The 21820-nt window shown below is 40.6% G+C and overlaps 1 long non-coding RNA gene across 1 annotated transcript in view; it reads right to left on the minus strand.

Annotated features, from left to right (window-relative positions):
• Positions 1-2230: 2230 nt before the first annotated feature.
• The window catches only part of LOC125965224 (uncharacterized), a 149848-nt gene continuing 130258 nt past the window's right edge, over positions 2231-21820 (minus strand). The window contains exon 3 of the long non-coding RNA XR_007478873.1: positions 2231-2274. This is a non-coding gene — a long non-coding RNA (uncharacterized LOC125965224). The remainder of the gene's footprint in view (positions 2275-21820) is intronic.

Raw genomic sequence — 21820 nt, forward strand, 5'->3', positions numbered from 1 at the left:
GCATGAGGATTTACAGCGAATGGTTTCCCAGGAATATCTTTTGCTTTAAATTGTCTCAAATGTTTCGATGCTTGGTTTAACTAGTTTAATGTACTTAACCTTTAAATTTTGAAAATGATTGTCATTAAATTGTAGAGAGAAACAGATTCCATGTACTGTAGCTTCTGGAGTTTATTTTTATTTGCTTTAACTTACTCTCTGCTTTCTTTACAAATTTCTTTGGAGAAATATTCCTTAGGGGAAAGTTTTATTCACTCAATGAATATTTATTGAGGACCTACTATGTGCCAGGCATTGTTCTAGGCACTAGCAACTCACAGTGAATGAAACAAAAACCCCTGCCCTCCTGATGCTTATATTACAGTGGTGTATTTAACAAGAGTCCTTGTATATCACCCTCCACCCAAATAAAACACATACCTATCCTTGCACCCTTTCATTATAGTAATATCATCTATTTGTCAAATAGATATTCAGTGTTTATATTATGAAGACCATGTACAGACTAGCTGAGCCACATATTGTACTTTGATTACATTTCTTTGTATGTTTTGTTTTTAGTTAGTAATTCCCTCTCTTTTCATTTGTTTAATTTTCTTTTTGCCCATCACCTGTTTATTCCTTTTCCTAGGTCCTACTTGTCCCTCATTCTTGGTTTACTACCTCACTTTGGTGGAGCAAACTCAACATTATATGATAGATTTTTCCGGAAATAGAATTCTAAGTTGGAAATCATTTGCGTTCAGAATTGTGAAAGTATTCTCTATTTGTCTTCTATTTCCAGTGTGACTGTTGAGAAATCCATTTCTATTTTTTATAAGTTCTCTTCCTCTCTCTCTTTCTCTCTCTCTCTTTCTCTCTCTCTCACTCTCCCTCTCCTTCCCTCCCTCTCCCTCTCCCTCCCTCTGTTCCAGTCTTCTAAAATACCATGATGTTTTGCCTTGGTGTGGACTATTTTTATTTATTGTTCTAAGTACTGGGAGAACACTTGCAATAAGAAAATTCGTGTTCTTCAATTCAAGGAAATTTTCTTGCTTTATTTCTTTGATAATTTTCTCTCTCTCTCTCTCTCTCTCTCTCTCTCTCTCTCTCGGTTCAACTTTCTGGGAGATTTTTTTTTCAAATTTATATTGTTTTTAAATTCTTTTGATCATATTTTTAACTTCCAATAGCTTTTTAAAAATTCTGTGTTACTTTTTACATCCTCCTGTTTTTATTTCATGGGTGCAACATCATCTTCTAGCTCTCTGAAGCTGTTAAACATAGGTTGTTTGTTTTGTTCTTCTCACTTTAGAGACTACCCGCACATTTCTAGTTCCCCCTAGCTGCTGATTTATATTTCAGAGGGAAGTAATAACATGCTCATCAGAAGATGAGGATGGCAGAGTTGTCCATCGATGGACCTGAATATAGAATGATTAGATGAGAAGCAACCTTGTCATTTTATTGGGGGAGGGGGGGCTAAACTATGAAATGAATAACTGTAAGTCTTTTCCCTTGGCTTTTCATTTGTCCTAAGAGGACTCCTGCAAGGGTCAGTGGGATGGGGGTTGTGGGGTGGAGTATAAGCCAATAAGTAATCAAGGAGGCTGGGAGTTTTACCATTCATTATGGTAATCCTGCAGTCTTTTCTGACACCTAGTCATCTAACTACATAGGATATAGAAGGAAATCTTGGGTCTAACTACTCCTTTTAAAGGCTTGCAAACACTCCAATTTTCAACCCATCTTATAACACCACCAACAGAAGCAACCAATTCCTCAGAGCCCTGAGCTTGTCTGGGGTCCTTGCTTCTTGATGGCCTTCCCTGCCCTACTAGAGTTTGCACTAGAAATGTATGTCTCTACACAGCTTTCTCTTCTGCTAAGCCAGTTAAGAAGACTGGCTGAAGGGTAGGAGATACAGACAGTCATTGCAGAACCCTCAAATTACATTCAATCCACTGGACGCTCGACTCAACTGAGTCCCACTCCCCATCACAGGCCACCAGCCGGGAGGCTTCTTCCTCCAAACCCCAGAGAAATAGAGATGCCAACATCTAACCCACAGAGGTCCCTTCTTAGAGAATATTTTTAGAGTTGTCTGTGCCTTCCAGAGAATGAGCAAAGCATGGTGGCCCAGACCCAAGCTGGTCACTCTGAGAGATGGACAGTGAATGACGTCAAGGAATTACTCAGGTTGGGTTCCTCTGAGATGATTAAAATTCTTTCTTGGCTCAGACTCACAGGACCCAAATTGACTCTCTCCTCCCTGTCTGAGAGCATTGTTCCACACTGCAAAGAAAGTAGAAATACAGGTCCTTAAAACTTTCTTGTAAAGCTAATTAGAGTCAAATCTCCTGCAGTCAACACTCTCAGAATAATGAGAGTTTTAGCTAAAGTAAATTCCCAGGTAACTGAAACATACTCTAAATGGAAAACACACATTTTTAAAAGCCATTTTGGATGGAAACCCTTTTAAAATGCATGACATGCTCCTCTTAACCTTCTCTGGATGACTCACAGCCGTCATCAAGAGAACATCAGTCACAGTGTTGCATCCTATGTAAGGGCCTGAATTAGCTGGACTGTTTACCTCCACACCTGCTGACTCCAACTTCTGTGCTTTTGAGCTCTTGGTCCATTGTTTTCAGTTAGCATATTAGTTATTCATATTCAGTTGACTATGAGATCCTCTTAGTCAGAATCTCAGGATCACATTTTGGGGTTGTGATGGTTTCTTCTGGTCACCGTTAATATATCTGCCTCTAGCCCCAGGCCCAGTCTACCTGAATTTTCACCTGCTAATTCAACATCATCAGGAAAACGATAGACACATGTTCAGTAGAACTGGCTGGAGCAAATCAGAAGGAGGAGGGTTAAGGGAAGGATCTGAGTGTCTCTCTTATGAGTAATGGTAAAGAGCTCTAATGCATTTTCCTGGCCCTTTTTCTGGCCCTCAACTATGTCTTCTATAGAGGGTGTTTCTGGATAAGTGAGTGTTTCTATAATGTTAAGGAAGTTTGAGACAGACCATAAGTTTAAAAGAGGGTCTTGTATAACAGTGCTGTCCAATAGAACTTTCGGCAACAATAGGAATATTCCAAATCTATGCTGCCCAAGACAATAGCCACAAGCCACATGTGGCTCTTGAGCACACGAAATATAACCAGTGCAACCAGAGAGCTGAATTTTAATTTATTTTAATTAATTGAAAAGTAAAGAGCCACATTTAGCCAGTGGCTACAGTACTGGATGACAATATATAGTATAGAGTAGTAGATAAATGCACAGATTCTGGAGCCAGACTGCCTGTTGTTCAAATCCTGGCTCTCACACTTATTAGCTGTTTCACCATAGACAAATAGTTCAAAGTTTCTGCGCCTCAGGATCCTCCTTTGTAAAATGAATATAATCATATTGCTTATTTAATGGGGCTTTGTGAGGATTAAACAGGTAATAAACATAAAGTGCTTAGAACCGTGTATGGCAACTAGTAAGTGCTATAACACGTTAACCATTGTCTTACATTGGGTTTCTTCAGAGGCAGAACCCAAGACAAGAATTTGGGTATAAACCATCTATTTGGGAGTTGTACCAGTAAGGGAACAGGGAAATGAGACAGGGAAGGGAAGATAACCATTATAGAGTATGATAATAAGCAGGTTACTGCTGCAGGTAATTGAGGCTTTATCCTGCTGGAGATCCTCCAGAACACTTTAGAGAGAAAGCCTCAGAATTATTCCACCCCGAAAAATGGTAAGTTATTTATCCACCAACTCCAGTCCATCACCAGTTTAGGGGTGCTCCCACAGGTGCTAACTCCCTAGCACATCTTGGCCAGTCCTGCATGGCCAGGCTTCTGTGGCCTGAGAAAATTCCCAGATAGAGAGTCATAGGTGCTTGCAGTAGAAAGCTATAGGTACAAATGGGAATAGTAAAGACTGATGAGGCACTAAGACCGTCTGCTATAGCCCATTTTATTATTATAAAGAGTCTGCCACTGCTTAATGACCCTCCCTAGAAATAGGCAAGAATAAGTTTCCCATCCATACTGTGTTGTGATAGATTAGCAAACAGGCTGTGATATGCTGATGTCACTTTGTCAACTATTCCCACCCATCTGACTCATAAGGTCTTTGCTCAGAGTATTTAGAAAGCCTTTCATGGTGCCTGAGTCTTAGGGTCCATTAACTTCAGTGCCTATTTCATCAGTAAGCAAACACCAGAAAAACCAGTACCCTCTACTCTCTTGCAGCAATAACTCAAACACACACAGAAGCCCTTCCACTCAAAAGAAAACATAAAGGACACGCTGCCAAAGACTCATTAATGCTGGATGAACTTGGGGCAGTGGGGGGAGGGGAGATTCCAATCCTGATTTATTAGTTTTCATGACTTGGTTTGTTATTTCTTGTTGAACAGACCCTATTTTCTCATACCTAGCATCTTAGAAATTTCCTTGGCCAAGAAATTACTGGGGCATATCTTCTGTTTATCGTTGAAGATAATTATATCAGGCTTTTTTCGTGTATGGGTGTTCTCAGCTCGCTATCTTGATAGGTTAAAATTAAATTTTCATACTCACTCCTGAAAGGCTGGAGGACTGGGAGATGGCAGAATGTCTCTTAGCAATAATGCTAGTTGTTAACATCTGACTCTGTATTCATCAGGGTGCTTAGTTGTGTATAACAGAATTCTCCAAGCTAATTTAAACAGGACAGTACTTGTTACAAGGTATTGAGTAGCTTACAGAATTTTTTAAAGGGCCAGAGAATCAGGTCCAGATGCCACACACCCAAGAATAATACATCCAGGAGAAACTAATCATCCCACGGAAATGTAGTGGGAAGTCCATTGCTGCTCACCTATATCAGTTTTGACTCCAGGGAATTCCATGGTTGCCCCAGAATATCCAGTTTCCTCTCATACAGCCAACATCCTAAAATGTTCACTTCTGCCCTCCAAATGAATTATGAATGCCTCTGATTGCCAGTGCCTCTGATTGCCTAAATTTTGTGTGGAATTCTCACTCCAAGAGGACCTGAGAAGAAATGTTTTTAATGTTCTAACCTCTGTAAAAAGGCTTGCAAGAAGGGGTTCAATGGGAATTGAGTAAATCACATATACCTTCATTTGGATGTCTAATAAGCCTCTCTACCTAACCATGTCCAAAAAGAATTTTGGTTTTTTTTTTTCTGTCCAAATCTCTTCTTCCCTCACTTTTACCCATCATAGTAAACGGCAGCACAAATAACTCAGTGGATTCAGCTCAAAATGTAGGTATCATTCTTAATTCCTCCTTTTCCTTCATCTGTATCTAATCCAGCGATTAGATATATTAACTATTACTCTACTCCTGTTTACTCTCCCACCCTAAAAACATCCCAAATCCAACCATTTATCTGTCTCCACCAATATCTTAGTCCATTCAGGCAGCTGTAACAAAATAATAACAGACTAGGTAGCTTATAAACAACAGAAATTTATTTCTCACAGTTCTGGAGGCTGAAATCTGAGATCACAGTACCAACATGGTCAGGGGATGACCCTCTTCCAGGCTGCAGACTTCTCATTGTATCCTCACATGGAAGAAGGGGGCAAGGGAACTCTCTGAGGTCTCTTTAATGGGCACATTGATTTCATTCATGAAGGCTCTGCCCTCATGAGCTAATCACCTTCCCAAGTCCCCAACTCCTAATACTATCTCATTGAGCATTAGAAGTTCAACATATGAATTGAGGGGTGGGGAGAGAAACAAACATTCAGACCATGGCAACAAGGGACCATAGTCCAAGCCACCATCATCTCTTGCCTGAAAAATTCCAGTAGTCTCCTAACTAGTCTCCTGGATTTGACTGTTGGCTCTGTAATTCCTTCTCCACATAACTCTCAGAGTGATCTTTTAAAAGCATAGATCAGAGCTTCCCTGGTGGCGCAGTGGTTGAGAGTCCGCCTGCTGATGCAGGGGATACGGGTTCGTACCCCGGTCCGGAAAGATCCCACATGCCGCGCAGCGGCTGGGCCTCTGAGCCATGGCTGTTGAGCCTGCGCACGTCCAGAGCCTGTGCTCCGCAACGGGAGAGGCCACAACAGTGAGAGGCCCGCGTACCGCAAAAAAAAAAAAGTAAAAGGCATAGATCATACTGGGTCACTCCTCTTCCTACAACTCTCCAGTATAGTTAGGATAAAAAATTTAAATGCTTTTCCATAGCTTTAAGACAGACATGGTCTAGCTCCCATCAATCTTGCCAGCACCCTCTGGTACCAGTCTCCCCTCACCTGTATACCCACACTGGACTTTTAGGAAGTCTTAGAACTAACACACCAAGACCTTTTCCACTCCAGAGCTTTTGCACTTGCTGGTTTCTCTGTCTAGAAAAGTCTTCCTTATCTGTCAATCCTCCCCTTCTATGACACCACACAATACACACACACACACACACACACATGCACGCGTGCACACACACACACATCACCATCACTACTACCACCACTACTTTTGATGGCTGGCTCCTTATCACTCTTCAGTTTTCAACTTAAAATCAAATGTCACCTACTTAAAAAAGACCTTCCACAACCAACCTATCTAAAGAAGTCCCTCCAGTCTCTTTATGACATCAACCTGTATAACTTCCTTTACAGAACTTACCACTCTCTGAAATTATCTCTGTAATCTACTTATTTGTATATTATTGTCTTCTTTCGCTAGAAAGTAAGGTTTTTGAGAGCAGTCTCCTTGAATATCTTGTTCACCACTGTATCTCCAGTACCTGGAACAGTGCCCAGCACAAAGGCTGGATGTGATAAACATCTGAAGAATCATGGATGTATGTGAATGCTTACTCTGCAACACTTAGCAGTATGCTAAGAGCTCTACTTAGATCATTTTACATAATCCTTATGTATTAATCTGGCTTCTCCAGAGAAATAGAATCAATAGGAAATTACATACATAACATATTTACTATAAGAAATTGACTCACATGATTAGGGAGTCTGAGAAGTCCAAGATCTACAGTCGGGAAGCTGGAGACCCAGGAGAACAGATAATAGAGTTCCAGTCTGAGTCTGAGTCTGAAGACTAATGTCCCAGCTCACAGACAGCCAGACAGAAAGAAAGAATTTTTTCTTATTCAGCCTTTTATTCTTTCTGGGCTTCAATGGATCGGGTGAAGCCCACTCACACTGGGGAGGGCAATATATTTTACTCAGTCTGTGAATTCAAATGTTGATCTCATCCTCACAGACACACCCATAAATAATGTATAACAAATATCTGGAAACCCTGTAGCCCAGTCAAGTTGATACATAAAATTAACCATCACACCTAATAACAATCCTGTGAAGTAGATACTGTTATCCTTGCTACCCATTTGAAAAAAACAAGGATGGAAAAATTAAGTACTAGCCTAATGTCACATCTAGTAAGCTTAAGGGCAGGATTTAAGCATAGACAGTCTGACTCCAGAGCCCACATTTTAAATATTTATGTTTATTTGCCTCTCTCATAGCAATTATACATATTTAAGGAAGCAGGAAGCTCTTGATAAATGGTCCCCTGAGATCACCCATGTCAAACAGGCCTGGAGAGTAGAGTGAACTGTAGGCAGCCCCAAACATCTCCCCCAGGCACCCAGCCATAATTGTTACAGAAGGCTCTTGGGGGACCGTATTAACTCCCTTATAGACCATCACATTCCTTTGATCATTTCTTTTCATCCCTTCAGTATATCTGAAGACCATAACAGCACCCTACAACTTTTCAGAGAGTGTGCCTCCAGTCCCAAGACCAGAGCCCAGTCTCTCCTTAGTTGACTACTTCTCCACAGTGAGTAAATTGCATAGGTCAGAGGTGATGTCTGTCTTCCAGAACTGAATGAATGATTGAACTATCAGGTGCATGAATCAGAGTTGACCAAAACCCTTGACTTAAGGGCAGCAAATGTGATATTCCAACTGAAACCAGGTACCAATCCCGAGAAGGCAGAGATGACATACCGTACAAATTTCTGTTTAGAAATGGACAGTGCTTAGAACAGTGCCTGGCACCTACCATATATTTGTAAAATGAACAATAGTGGTATAACTACTCTTTTTGCTTTTTTGTTAGTTTGTTCTGTATATTCATTATCACCACTGTCTTGTTAGATCATCGATGTTTTTGGACATCCAAGTTTGTGATCTGGAGTTAGGGAAAATTGCATTGTTTTATATAATAGAGGGATAAATAAATTAAAGTTCCCTTAGGGCAGTCTGGAAGCAATGGGTGAAAGGAGAAAGAGGAAACAGCTGAAGCCCCAGAACTCACAGGGGGTGAAGAGCAAGGGAGAAACTCTTCTTGGTAGTTAAGGGATAAGGTGAGGGACAAAAGAATTGAAGACAACAAAAATGCCTAATATGAAAATTTAGCTTATTTACCTATCAAGCTGTGATGTGACTTATCCTTTTACCCCCATATCTTTAATAAAGTTGATTATAATCTTTTCTGTTTTGTTGGTCTGGATTTTTTTGAGGAAATCAAAGAAGGTATTGAGTTTTTATCTCAGAGTCCACATGAGGCAGAATCAAAGACAGCACACACAGAAGCTGGAACCGAGAGATAATAAGGCATGAAATAAGGGTTTGAGCTGACTATCTTGTAAGGGGTTGGTAGACCTCAGCTCAGATCTGGGCTACACCAGCATTGCGACAGCCACTCAGTGAATGGATTTCTCTAGATTATGGCCTTCCATCAGTAGAAATGGGAGTCTTCCTCTACCCTTCTGCCTCATGAGATCCCATTGGAAGTTGTTCACTGAAAAATCTTCATGCCATTGCATCAACGCCCTTGAACTCACTGTGCCTGGCCCCAGCTCAGCTGTGACTCACCAGTAGCTCATAGCAAAAGAAATCCAGTAGAGGGCAAAGCTCTTACCTTCCTTATTAAGAGCCTCTATGTTCTCATGCGTCATTTGGTAATTGAGATTGTCAATTAGTCACCACATCTCTGGTTCTCATTTTCCTTTCTTCCAACTAAACTCAACCGTCAGCCCACACAATGGAAGTCAACAAAATGAGGTAACAGCTTTCTACGTGAGTCACTGTGGGTGACTCTGAGAGCACTGTGGGGCAAGTAGCCAGAGTCCAGGCAAGCGTTTCAGCCATCCAAGAACTGGCACGTGGCCCAAGAAACACTCTCACCTGATGACGGACTGGTGGGATGAGTCTTGGAGGAAACAGTTCCCAACAGCAGGAGAAAGAGTCTCTTGGCTCATGCACAGCAATGCTCTTCTCGATTAAAAATGTTGTCATCATTCACAATGCAATGTGAAACCCTTTTTACAACCTGCTCACATTTCTACAAGTTTCCATCTACCCTGCATATTAAAGACAGGACCCTTCCATGAAAAGGTGGCATGTCTAAGTTACTGCTCGGCCCAAACAGCTCTATATAATGGACAGAAAATGGCTTGCTGTCCCTCAAAGGGTAAATGCAAGGAGGGAGATTTCCATGAGCTATTTCTCTTTGCTGAGCACTCAGAGGAAAATTGTAAGTGGTTGGAAGAAGGCTTTGTTCTCTAAAAGACTTTTAGTTATTCCTGAGAAATCCCTCTGCTTATTCCCGGAGAGAGGTCATCTCTTACATGCTGCAAGGCAGACAGGGATCAGCAGCCAACGAGAGGTGCTCAGAGAGATTTCCAACTAATGCAGCCAGAGGAAAACTGCCAAAGAAGCAGAGCTCCTTAGGATAAAGAAATTGAAGGATATCTGGGGGGTAAAAATAAATCCTTTTTGAAAATGAAGGGATGCTATATATACAAATTGCCCTGTACCTCAAATTCTGAACAATGGTGTCACCAGGGCTGGCCGTGCAGACCAATCACACAAAGATCTTCTCAGATATGCTTGCTGGCCCTTTCCTCCAAAGGTATCTATCCTGTTTCCATCTCATTCTCATAGGATTTTCCTTAGGGGGCTCATAAAGATTTCACTTTAGTCATAATCCTGGTGGAACTGGGTTGGACCTTTGGGATAGAAGACCTCTGTACAGGGATTGGTGTAATACAACCTTTAGTTTGTAGTCAGAGACTGGCAGGAGAAAACTAGGTTGTCCAGCCTGGTAGTGTCTAAGAGGGCAGATTTTTAATTCCAGAAGCAATCAGCACTGAGTGTCAGATCTCACTGGTGAAACACAGTGATCAGGACTCCACAAGGGGAGGGATCACTCAAGAGTCTGAGTCATACTTCAAGTCATAGGGTCTGGATCTCACCCCAACACCCAACCAGAAAATTGGGGGAACCGGAAACCAAAAGCCCCCCCTTCCACTCTGAAGGTGCTGAAATGAGGTCGAGAGCTAGGCAGCTGACTTGTGGGGACCAACACATTTCAGGACTAAGTGTTGCATCATAAGAGAAGTAGGGAGAGCACTAATTGGTACTAGATGAAACAGGGGTTCCTAGTTACAACTATTAGCAAAAAAATAATTATGGTCTGCAGGGAGAGGATCTAAGAGGACCCTAATTGGAGTTGAGCAGCTGGCAAGTGGTCTGAGGAGCATGACAATTCCAGGCCCTCTAAGACGGTAGGACAGCCACTATTAAGATAAACTCTGTTTCTGACTTACTTCACTCTGTATGACAGGCTCTAGGTCCATCATATCTCTACAAATGACCCAATTTCAATCCTTTTTATGGCTGAGTAATATTCCATTGTATATATGTACCACATCTTCTTTATCCATTCCTCTGCTGATGGACAGTAGAAACTAACACAACATTGGAAAGCAACCATACTTCAATAAAAATTAATTTTAAGAAAAGATAAATTCTGCCATAGTGAGACTGTCTTACTATGGAAGATTGCAATTAAAATAGACAGCCAGGGACTTCCCTGGGGGTCCAATGCTTAAGAATCTGCGCTCCCAATGCAGGGGACATGGGTTCAATTCCTGGTCAAGGAACTAAGATCCCACATGCTGCACGGTGGGGTCAATAAAATTGGCAGCCAGCAAATACAAGACAGGGGTTTGGCAATGGTTTTGTCGCAATTCTTAAAGAACTCTAGAACAAAACCCAAGAGACCCAAAAGACTAGAGTTCATGGTTGAATTTTAGATAGTTAAACAGGCAGTCAGGAGTTTTTGTTTTGTAAGTCTTGTCTACCCTTTCCTGTTCCATCCCCAATCTCATCCATTCTGTCTACCAATAATGCACTTTAGTCCCTGCACTTGGCACAGTTATATGTGTGTATTCACTTCAGAATGGGTAGTTCAACAGCAAAGCCAGAAGACAGCCTCACTCAGCTATTTCCCTGGGCAGGAAGTTCCTTTTGAGGTAGGGGCACTTATTATACCAATAACAATAGTAACAATAATATTGATAGCAACAATAGAAGATAACATTATTTCATGATTTCATACATCTAGGCTAAGTGCTAGCATTTGTTATCTATTGTATTAATCTTCACAGCATGTGTTATCTATTTTATAAATCTTCACAACAACCCTATGAGATATGGTCCGTTACCAGTTCCATTTTACAATTGAAAAAATTGAGACTCAGAAAGATTAAGCAATTTCCCCAAGTTTCGATGGCTAGTAATTGGGATGTGACATATAAAGAAAACTGGCTCATTCAACACTCACTCCAGTTCTTCTCTGGTATAACATGCATCACAGAGCCTGGAAAATTAGAAACAGCACTACCCAGGCACCCTCGGAACTGGACTCCAGGTGCAGCCTAGGGTCTCACGAGCAACACCTGGAGGCAGAAATGACTAGGGGGAGCCTCTCTGTGGTTTCTTCATGTGTTTCTTCTGGAGCAGCTGTGTAGGAATTCAGTTTCTGGTCCCCAGCGTCACAGATGCAGCAGCAGTAGAGGCAGCGGCATCCCCTGGAACAGACTTGTGGTGTGTTTGAGTGTTTCCCCAAGTTGTGTTCTTAGCTGGGCAGTAACCAGGCATGTGGTTCCTTGGCCTCCCCAGTGTCTTCAACCTACCTAATCTCCCATAACAAACACGTTTCTGCTTAGAGTTAGAGTGAATTTTGTTGTCTACAACCAAAACCCCTGAAAATTCACTGTGAGAGCAAGGATTCAAACTCCGGCCTGTCTGACTTGGAGCCCAGCACTTAACGTGGGTTTTTTTGGGGAGACAGGGACAATCTTAAATAAAGGGGACTCTTTCAGGCAACACTTAAGCCAACGTTGTTTAATCACTTGAGTCTCTGAGAACGCTAAAACGTTCCACATCTAGCTAACCTCTTTACATTCTTCCCTCACATATCACACACAGGTCCTCCTGCACAGAAGCGTACCAATATGCCCCCCCAACCTGTTATTTAACCCCAAGGCACCCTATAGTTCCCTAAGCCCAGTATTCAGGACTGTAACAGCTTATTAAATCATCCCAAATGCCTATTAAAGTGTGGGGTCTGGGAGGCCAGGGTCCAGACCCGTCTTAACTCCCCTCTGTATTCCCAGCACCTGTCACGACCCCTGGCACAAAGTGAGCACTCAGTGAATATGTGTTGAATTCTCAAGCCTTGCCCCAAATTAATAAATACATAAATATGTGAGGTAATGGGTGTGTGAATTAACCAGATGAAGGAAATCCTTTCACAATGTATATGTATATCGAATCACCAAGATATACCCTTTAAATATCTCACAATTCTGTCAGTTATAATTCAATAAAGCTGAAAAATATATAAATAAGTAAATAAGTGTTAAAAAGATGAACTGTGGAAACAATTCCCTCAGTGGTAGCACATAGCAAAGGGCATTTCTCAGGCATTTGAAGGGAAGTATATCCAAAGTCCCATCTCCTGTATTGCAGAAGTTTGTTGCTGATAAACTCTGCATCAGGACTGGAACTTGAGGCAACTGCAGGCAGACAGGCTGAGAGTCCTTAGTAATAAGTGCGTTATCAATAGTGCCAAGAAGTATACAGTTTAGGAAGATCAGTCTGGGTGCTAGAGCATGGGATGGAGATTCTTAGTGGGTAAAAAAAAAAAAAAAAAAGGTTAGAAAGGATCTACAATTCTTACAATTCTGGTTAAGGGCTTCTTCAATTCCCTGATGGGAAGGTATTGGTGGTTACCCTCAATACACACTGTAGGAGTGTCTAAATAGTCTGTACAATAAGACAATATTGGAAATATACACAGTATATGTTATCTATAATATAAACTACATATACCATATATTATAAAGCATATATTGGCACTGTTTAAACTATCTCAATGATTGATGGTTTTTATTTATTATATTGAGATATGAATTCTTGAAGGATATAACTTACTGGCATGGGGTGAATTTCACATAATTATAGTTCAAGCACCTGAAATACTGATAGAGAAAACTAATTTACCAATGCTGATAAGAAATCTTAGTATCTTAACTGGTTGTAATATAGGATTCCCTGTTTGGAAAAAAGAAAGAACAAGCAAAAAGCCTTCTCTCATTTCCAAATACCAATCAATGTATCTCTAGACTTCCTTGGATTTCCTCTTACCTTCTACCACCCGCCCATCCCCTTTCTTCCCCACAAACTAAACATAAAATGTACCACTAAACATGTAATCTAAGCTAATGGGTATTCCTTCTTGTTTTAAGTTCAGAATTAAACAGCTTTGAATTATAAAAAGGCATGAGAATTCAAATGTCTTGTCCTAGCTAAGAAAAATAGTTTAAATGCCTGTGTGTTCAAAGAGAAAAAAAACATAGTAAAGTTGTTCAAGAAAGGATAAAAATCATTTCTAGTAGGTTGAGATTTAAGTTATAGAAATGAACCAGGTACTTAAATTAAATGTCAGGAATAGGGTTTTTTTTTTCATATTCTTGCTAATATGTACACTTTGTGCAAAGCTAATTACATAGACGAGTGTGGTAATTTGTCTTTTGGGTCCAACAGACACTGGAGATGGCTTTGTAAGAACGGTAGGGCTTCTAAAGCCAAATCGCCCAGAGCCTTTTCTGTGGGAGGCACTTTGCTAGGTGCCCTAGGGAAAGCAAGAAGTATAAATTTTTTACAGGAATTCATGCTGGAAATGTATTCTTGATTACTCCTGTGGAATTTTCCAGGCAGAGAAACGTCCATTAAGGTATCGGTCTGGGGAAAATCACTATTTTCTGAACACACCCATATCAGACCCAGTTCATGCAATATCTCCGATTCTTATGGCCACACCTACTTTTCATTACTTGTGCCACAACCAAGCAGCCTTAACACAATTCCCATGGTCACAGAGCAGGTCAATGAAGCTGCCCCTTTCCCCCACCACACACACTGATCAAGTGGCCCCAGACATAGGGCTGATAGAGAAGGAGGGACCTGCAGAAGCTCTGCTTCTCTCAACAGCTCCCTGGTGCAGGAGGTAGTAATGCCACCTAGGATGGGCTTAAATCCATGGGAGAAGATGGGAGGAAGCAAACGAATTGATCCCTGTCTCCCCTTTCCTCCTCCACCCCCTTCAAGTCCGCACACGGACTGTTTCAAAGGTGCAGCAAGAGCTTACTTGGCCCCTCTGTGAGGCCAAGCAATCCATCGGATTTGTTATCCATGCGGTAGTGGCCAACTCAGTTGCACATCCCTGTGTGTTTGTCTTCCCCCCTTCCCTTGCCTCACTTCTTGCTTTCCTTCACTTTTACTATCCTGGGATTAAACTCTCCTCTAAAATGTTAGGATGCTAAGTTTTTGCCACAGATCTTGTTTTCTAGGAAACCCTTGCTAAGACAGTCCCAGCAGTGACCCTGGGAAAGCAAACCTCATAGTGAGATTTGGAGTTGGATTATTCACTGATCCAAAGGCAACAGGAACTCTACTGTGGTAGTAAACAGAGTGGTGATGACCCTTGGCAGGTAGTCCATCAAAATTACTGAGGCTGTCTTCCACCTGTAATTAACTAAGATGCAAAACAGCAGGAAATTGGATATTGAGATGATCAAGTGTCTACTTCAATTTACTGGTTTAATCTTATAGGTTTAGCCTGTTTTAGGGTCCAGAGAACACTCCATACACCCTACAGGGGGTAGTTATTTGTCCTTATCACAATTGATACATACTATGGATATGAGTTTGCTCTCCCTGCTCAGCACCACCTCTCATGGACTTAAGAATGCCTGATGTATTGATACTGTGTCCCACACAATATTGGCTGGGACAAAGATAGCCATGTTACCTCAAAGAAAGTGCAACGATTGGCTTTCCACATGCCCATCCCCAGAAGTATCGTTTACAAAATGGTGGAATGACCTGATGAAGACTCAGATAAGGCACCATCAAAGGGACATTCTGCCACGTTGGGTGCTGTCCTCCAGAATGCAACATATGTATTAAACCAACAACTTAAACATTGTGCTGCGTCCTCATGAGCTAGAAAATGCAGCTAAGCAGTAGAAATAAGACTGGACCTCTTGCCAGTACTCCCAGTGACCTACTTGTAAAATTTTTGCTTCATGTTTCTGTTGTGGATCTCATGAAATGCTGAAGAATAAAAACTAGATATTTGAACTGTCAGAAGGACAACTGGTTAAATGGCAAAATCTGAAGATTACTGATTGATTGACATCAAGCTGGAGAGAAATTTGTGGTGACATGCCATAAAGGTGTCATGAGCATTTGAATCTATGACTTTGGTATATCTATTGAACAACTTATTCAACAGAAATACTTAAGCATTCAGAGGACTCTAGTTCTCAAAGGGATGGACATTTATCACCAGATAACAGATGATGTTGGAACCAGAATGAACTTTAGCTTGGCATTTTGGAGACAGTATGGTGAACAACCTGAGATCCAGTGCTTCAGTCAACATGCTTATATTTAAGGATATTTTGGGCACCCCAATTTTTGGCTGTTTGGAATATGCATTCTTAAATTCTGTCTTTTTGTGCTTTAAACACTTCAGCATTTCATTATTTGAGGAATTATTATTTTTGTAGAGTTATTTTATGTCAATAATACATAGAGGGGACACCACTGACATCTCTACTTAGAGAAAATTTATGGATGTTATACCTATAAATTCCTAGGATATCTGAAAGATGGTCTCTGGCAAGAGTTATAAGGGAAAAAAACATAAACCTAGTAACAACAAAGAACAGGGAAGTTGTTTAAAATAAAAGGAGAGTTTGAAAAGTGTTACTAGCAAACATTCACTAATGAAATATTCATAAAGTCAGCTGTTCTAAGGACAAAGGTCTGTTTAAAGTTAGAGGATTATATTAATTCTTGCCATTCAGTGGAACTTGTACCATGAAGAATTATAGCAACTAAACCTACAATAAGATTCTGTTAAAAGAAAGGAAAATTTTTAAAAGACCCAGCAAAAAAATGAATCAAGAATGTCTGTATTAAATGAGTTAGTAGCCAAAAAACTACCAGGATGTCTAATCTGCAATATGAGTGAATGAATGAAATACTTTCTGCTTAAGCTGCCTCAAAGTTTTCAGCCAGAATCTTCTCCCAGAACACAGTTCTTAAGTTCAAATATTAACTGGGCTTGGAGAGACTTGGAGGTCCTGTTAGGCTCAGTGTTGTAACTGTATTGTGTATAACCTTCCGCTCAGAGGAGGAATATATAACTATTCAAACTTTTTTAGAAGCTTTCTTAAAGCTTCTAAAAACTTTCACTGATTCTTGGTATAAAATGTGTCCCATTAAAACTGGGCTTTTGTGCAGTCTCTTTGGAGAGGTGAGATGCAGCAGATGAAGAAATTAACCGGAGATCCTGAGAATAATATTCTATTTTGTGCTCTGTAGCATTCTGGCAGAGTTACTGTGTCTGCTGCCAAATATTCTATTCGTGGGGGCAGAGCTGTTCTGTGAGCTTGGCAGCGGGAGATAGCTCTGTGTATATGAAGATGACACAATAGCTGGCTGGTGGCAACTGACATGCCCGTTCAGACTTGCCAAGTGGGAAGGTATAGGAGACATGGATACACTGGCTGGAAATTCAAGCAAGGTTTCACTGTGGTCAGTATACCTGTATAGTGTACAGATGTACAGGTGTAGTCTCTATATACACACTCTAATTCTAAGCTTTGAAGTTTAGAAACTCAAATTTTTTTCAGTTTACTCAGAATTGACCAGGCTTGGGGAACTGACCCTGAACCCCCATGAATTAAATTCATCAAGGCTGATGCATGTAATTTACAATGAAATATACACCTTCCTCTTTCCAAGGATCAGAATTTTATGTCACTCTCTGGAGCTCACTCTTCCTCATTAAGACACCTGAGGAAATAAATTAGTTATCAGAATCTTTCTTAGTCAGCAGAAAAAACTGAGGTGCAAAAATTTGATACCCAACAGGGATATTTCATCTCATCACTGGCAAAGCCTGGTAAGATCCTGCTCTACAAAAAAGGTTACTCCGTTGGTCAGGATCCTCTGCCAGATAGTTTTTGCACCCCTTGGGTAATGCCAAACTGATACTGACAAATTCATATCTTCCTGTTTTCCTTTTTACAGACTTCATGTGGAATAATCCTACAAAACACAACTTCAAACAGACTGCAAAATTTATGTTTATTCATGCAAATATTTATTTATTGCAAATATTATGTTTTCTTCCCCCAAAAATCTGCGTAGTACTGTTAGTCAAAATCACAATACTTGGTGATAAATAAGTGGTGATTGTCTAATAGGGTAAATTCTAAAATAATCCTCCAGGTGCAAGGTAGAACAGGTTTTTAAATTACTTATGTGGGTTGGGGAGAGGGCAAAGATGACTTAATGAGATAGTCAATTACTTTTGCTGTGAAGCGTCAAATTCAAGAGGTCATGTGTCTTTTGGACTTGTGGTCATATTTTCCCACACGTTTTGACACTCAAATTGCTGTTAATACTGAATGTTTGTATCCTCCCAAAATTCACATGTTGAAGCTCTAACCCCCAGTGTGTTGGTATTGGAGGTGGGGCCTTTGGGAGGGAATTAGGTTTAGGTGAGGTCATGAGGATGTGGCCCCCATGATAGGATTAGTGTCCTTATAAGAAGAGAGAACAGTGCTTTCTCTCTCCACACACTAAGAGGCCATGTGAGCACACAGCAAGATGGTGGCTGCCTAAAAGCCAAGAGAAAAGGCATCAGAATGAAATCTATGTTGCCAGCACCTTGATCTTGGACTTCCCATCCCCCAGGATGTGAGAAATAAATTTTTATTGTTTAAGCCACCCAGTCTATGTTATTTTGTTATGGTAGCCCAAAGAGACTAAGACAAATGCCATCTGCAGTAAGATCACACAGATTGTTATATCCACATTTCCTGAGCAGTTTTTGCAGAATTTTTTGCTGGCCCCTCTGGAACAAGCAGATCAGTTCTTAACCACTATTCCTTGGCATGGTGAGTTGGGGGAGGGTAATGCTTAAATCCACCAATAAGTAACTGCAAATCTCTTTAATGGCATCTTGGAAATCTTCCAAGAAGAAGCATAAATGCCCTGGGTTCATTTATAGGTCATAATTTGTAATTTGTCTCCAGGGTTTTTAAAAAGAAGTATGTATTTATATGCAGATTGATGGTTCAGCATCTTTAACCCTGACTAAATAGGTTTGGGACAATGTGTAGGCTACTAAAATCCCTTTGGTGGACATATTTCCTGAAAGCCTCTTCAAGCTCACTACTCTTAGGGGCTTCACAGAGTAAATCATTGGCTCTATGGAAATTTCATCAAAAAGATCAGGTCACAGATAGATCTGTGGGCACCTGTGTTATAGCTGAAATAGGAGATATTGTTTCTATGATCCCATGACAGGTGCTTGTTTCCTAAAACATGCCAGGTGTTTTGCAGGTCTCTTCACCTCCTTTAATGTCCAAAGCAAACCTTTGCAGTAGGTAGTATTATATCTATTTTATAGCTTGAAATATCCAAGCTGAAAGACAGTAATTAACTTTCCAAAGATATATGTCTAGTACAGACTAAAGCCAAGATAGGAACTCTTAATCTTTACATTCCATTTTCACTCCCTTTTCACCAAATCCAGCTGCTTCTTAAATGAACCAAAGGTTTAAAACATTATAGAAGTAGCCAACTGATTATGTACTAAAAAGTATCCACTAAATCTAAGAGTTACCCCAGCACTACTAATTAACAGAAAAGGTTCCCAAAAGATAAGCTTCTTCCTCACCTACTTACCTGGATCTGCTTGAAAACACCCCTATAAAAAAGGGTGGAGGACATTTTGGTAGGGAAATGGGTCTATTTCAGTGCCCAAGAAAACCCAACACATAGTGCTAGAAAGAGCTGCTTTATCTTTTTCTAAAACCTGAATTTGTAATTGATCCTAGAAAGAGACTGCAATAGCTCTCTATATCTCTCTCAGAAGACCACTCTTTCCATTTTAAAAAATCCCTACTGTTTGCTCAGTTATCCCAAGTCTACAGCATGGAATAGCATCTGGTACAGTGCATGCTGTTAATGTTCTTTTCAGAGATCAAATTGTGGTTGCTGGCTTTCTGTGTGCACCTCAAAGGTTCAGATCTCCAAGGTTCCCTTCATTTCATGCTTACATCAACAGCAGGAGCACATGATGTTTGTTTGGGGCCCTTTTTTAAATGTCTGGAAATTTCTTGGCCTATGGACAGTTTGTGGGGAAACTGTTATCCTCAAAGAAAAAGAGTACTACTTTCCCAGTGGCTCCAGGCAAACTCCCAGGCACAGCTCTCATTGTACTGGCTTAAGTCACCTGTCTATCTTGAGCAATCACTGTTTTAAAAGGGACAGGCACTCCTATTTGTCAGGCCTAAGTTCACGCCTCCTCCATAACTGAGATGTGAGGTCAGTTTAAAAGACTAATATTTTAAAACTTTTTATTGTTGTGTAACGTTCATTTCTAAAAATTCATGAATCTGACGTTAAACCAGATCTGAATACACACCATTTCTTTGCTCCTCTTCTCTTCAGCCTCCATACGCCCTCCTTCCTTCCCTTCCTCCCCAACTTGCCCCTATGCATCATGAGAAATCAGCTTCCAACTTCCCAAACAGGAAGTTCCTAAAAGGAACTTCATAAGATCAGCAAACATTAAAAATAAAGCTTTTCAACACAAATCAATTCCCTTGCAAGCCCTGCTATACAATGTCTGAACTTGAATTCTCACTTTGATTTCCATTTAGGATTTCACACATGTAACTTATGCTTCACAGACTCTTTACCTGCTAATGGACAGCCTCTTCTGCCTCAACAATGTCTGCCCTGAGCATGGTACTGCTAGGACTCTGGGGTGGAGTGTTTCTCATGAATGCTCACAAATAAGGCATTGGTAACAACAGGGCATCCACCATCACTCCCCTATGTCACCCACCTGGTGATGCATAATACTGCTGCCAATGCCCACGGACGAGCCTCATCCAACGGGAACCATCACCTTCTATCTGACCAGCAGCTCTTTGGGGAACCACCTCTGCTCCATTTTCTGTCCACATGTAGTTTGGAGGACTGACCTCACATCTTGGTTGTGGAGGAGGGATACAACTCAGGCCTAACTAATAGGAGTCCCCATCCCTCTTCAAACAGTGATTACTTCAGAGATGGACATGTGACAAACCAGTACAATGAGAGCCATGCCTGGGAGTTTGCCTGGAGCCACTGGGGAAGTAGTGCTCTTTTTCTTTGGGATCATTAGCTAAAAGGCAAATGTACACCTAGGGCTGCTGGCATACATTTTTGCCACCACACTGGGAAAAAATCTGCTGAGAAATGAGCTAAAATAGAGAGAAGCAGAATCAAGTAGAGAAATGGAGTCAATCCAATGACATTGCCTCAATCCTCAATCCAGCCATACCTGAAGGCAGGAATGCCTTCAATTCCCAGTGAGTCAATAAATCTTTCCCTTTAAACTACCCTGTCACTTATAAACAAAAAGACTCCTCACTAATGCACTTAAATGGTTGTACCACTTCTGGCTTGTGAAGTCTGAAATCTAATACAAAACATGAACCTTCCTAACTAATACCTACAACTCTATTAGAAATGAAATTTATTCTTTTTTGAGACCAAAATAACTTCCTGAAGTATCTCTCTCATCGTCAAACTTCCCTCTATTTGAGAATCTGCCCTAGATCAAAAACGATTCCTCCTTTCCGGACCTGACTACACTTTGATTTGTTAAATTTCTTTGAGATGGAAATCTCAGGCCACTACAAAAAAAAAAACAAACAAACAAAAAAAAACAAGGCAGAGGGTTTCACGTGCCTTTTTATTCCATATTAAATGTAATGTTCAATAACCCTTTGTATCACCTTCTTAGCATTCAGCACACTGCCTGGAGGCAGAAAATGTCAATTATTCAGGAAGCCTAACCCCCAAGCTGGTTTGCTCATTTATGCTGGGGACAAATAACATTGGGTGGAGTGTCTGAAGCCTACAGCTGAGCCTCTACAGGAAATTTCTGAGTCATTTCTACAGCACTGTAAAAGTGGTGCTCTGACCTTTTATTACATTCCCTGAGATTGAAAACAGAAGATAAATTCTTCCCATAAACTCTCCTAAATTTAATCCCATCAAAACCTTGTTTGGTTGAAATTCTCATTAGGGGAATCCAATTTGACCTTACACAAAGGGACTCACTTCCCCTAAATATATTAAGGCAACCATTCCCAATCCTCCTCAGAATTACCTAGGGTATGCTGTTGTTGTTTTCAATACTTTCAAAAATGAATTTGTCCAATTGATAACTCTTTTTTGGGGAAGGGGTGGATTCTTTTGGTTCTTTGTTCATTTGGATTTTTTCTTTTTCTTTTTTAATAATTTTAGACTTACAAGAAGTTGCAAAAACAGTACAGAGAATTCCCTTGTACTCTTCACCAGCTTCCCCCAATGATCAAACCAGGACATTCATATAGGTGTAATACTATTA

The sequence above is a fragment of the Orcinus orca genome, chromosome 8 (assembly GCF_937001465.1).
Source record: "Orcinus orca chromosome 8, mOrcOrc1.1, whole genome shotgun sequence".
NCBI classification, from domain to species: Eukaryota; Metazoa; Chordata; class Mammalia; order Artiodactyla; family Delphinidae; genus Orcinus; species Orcinus orca.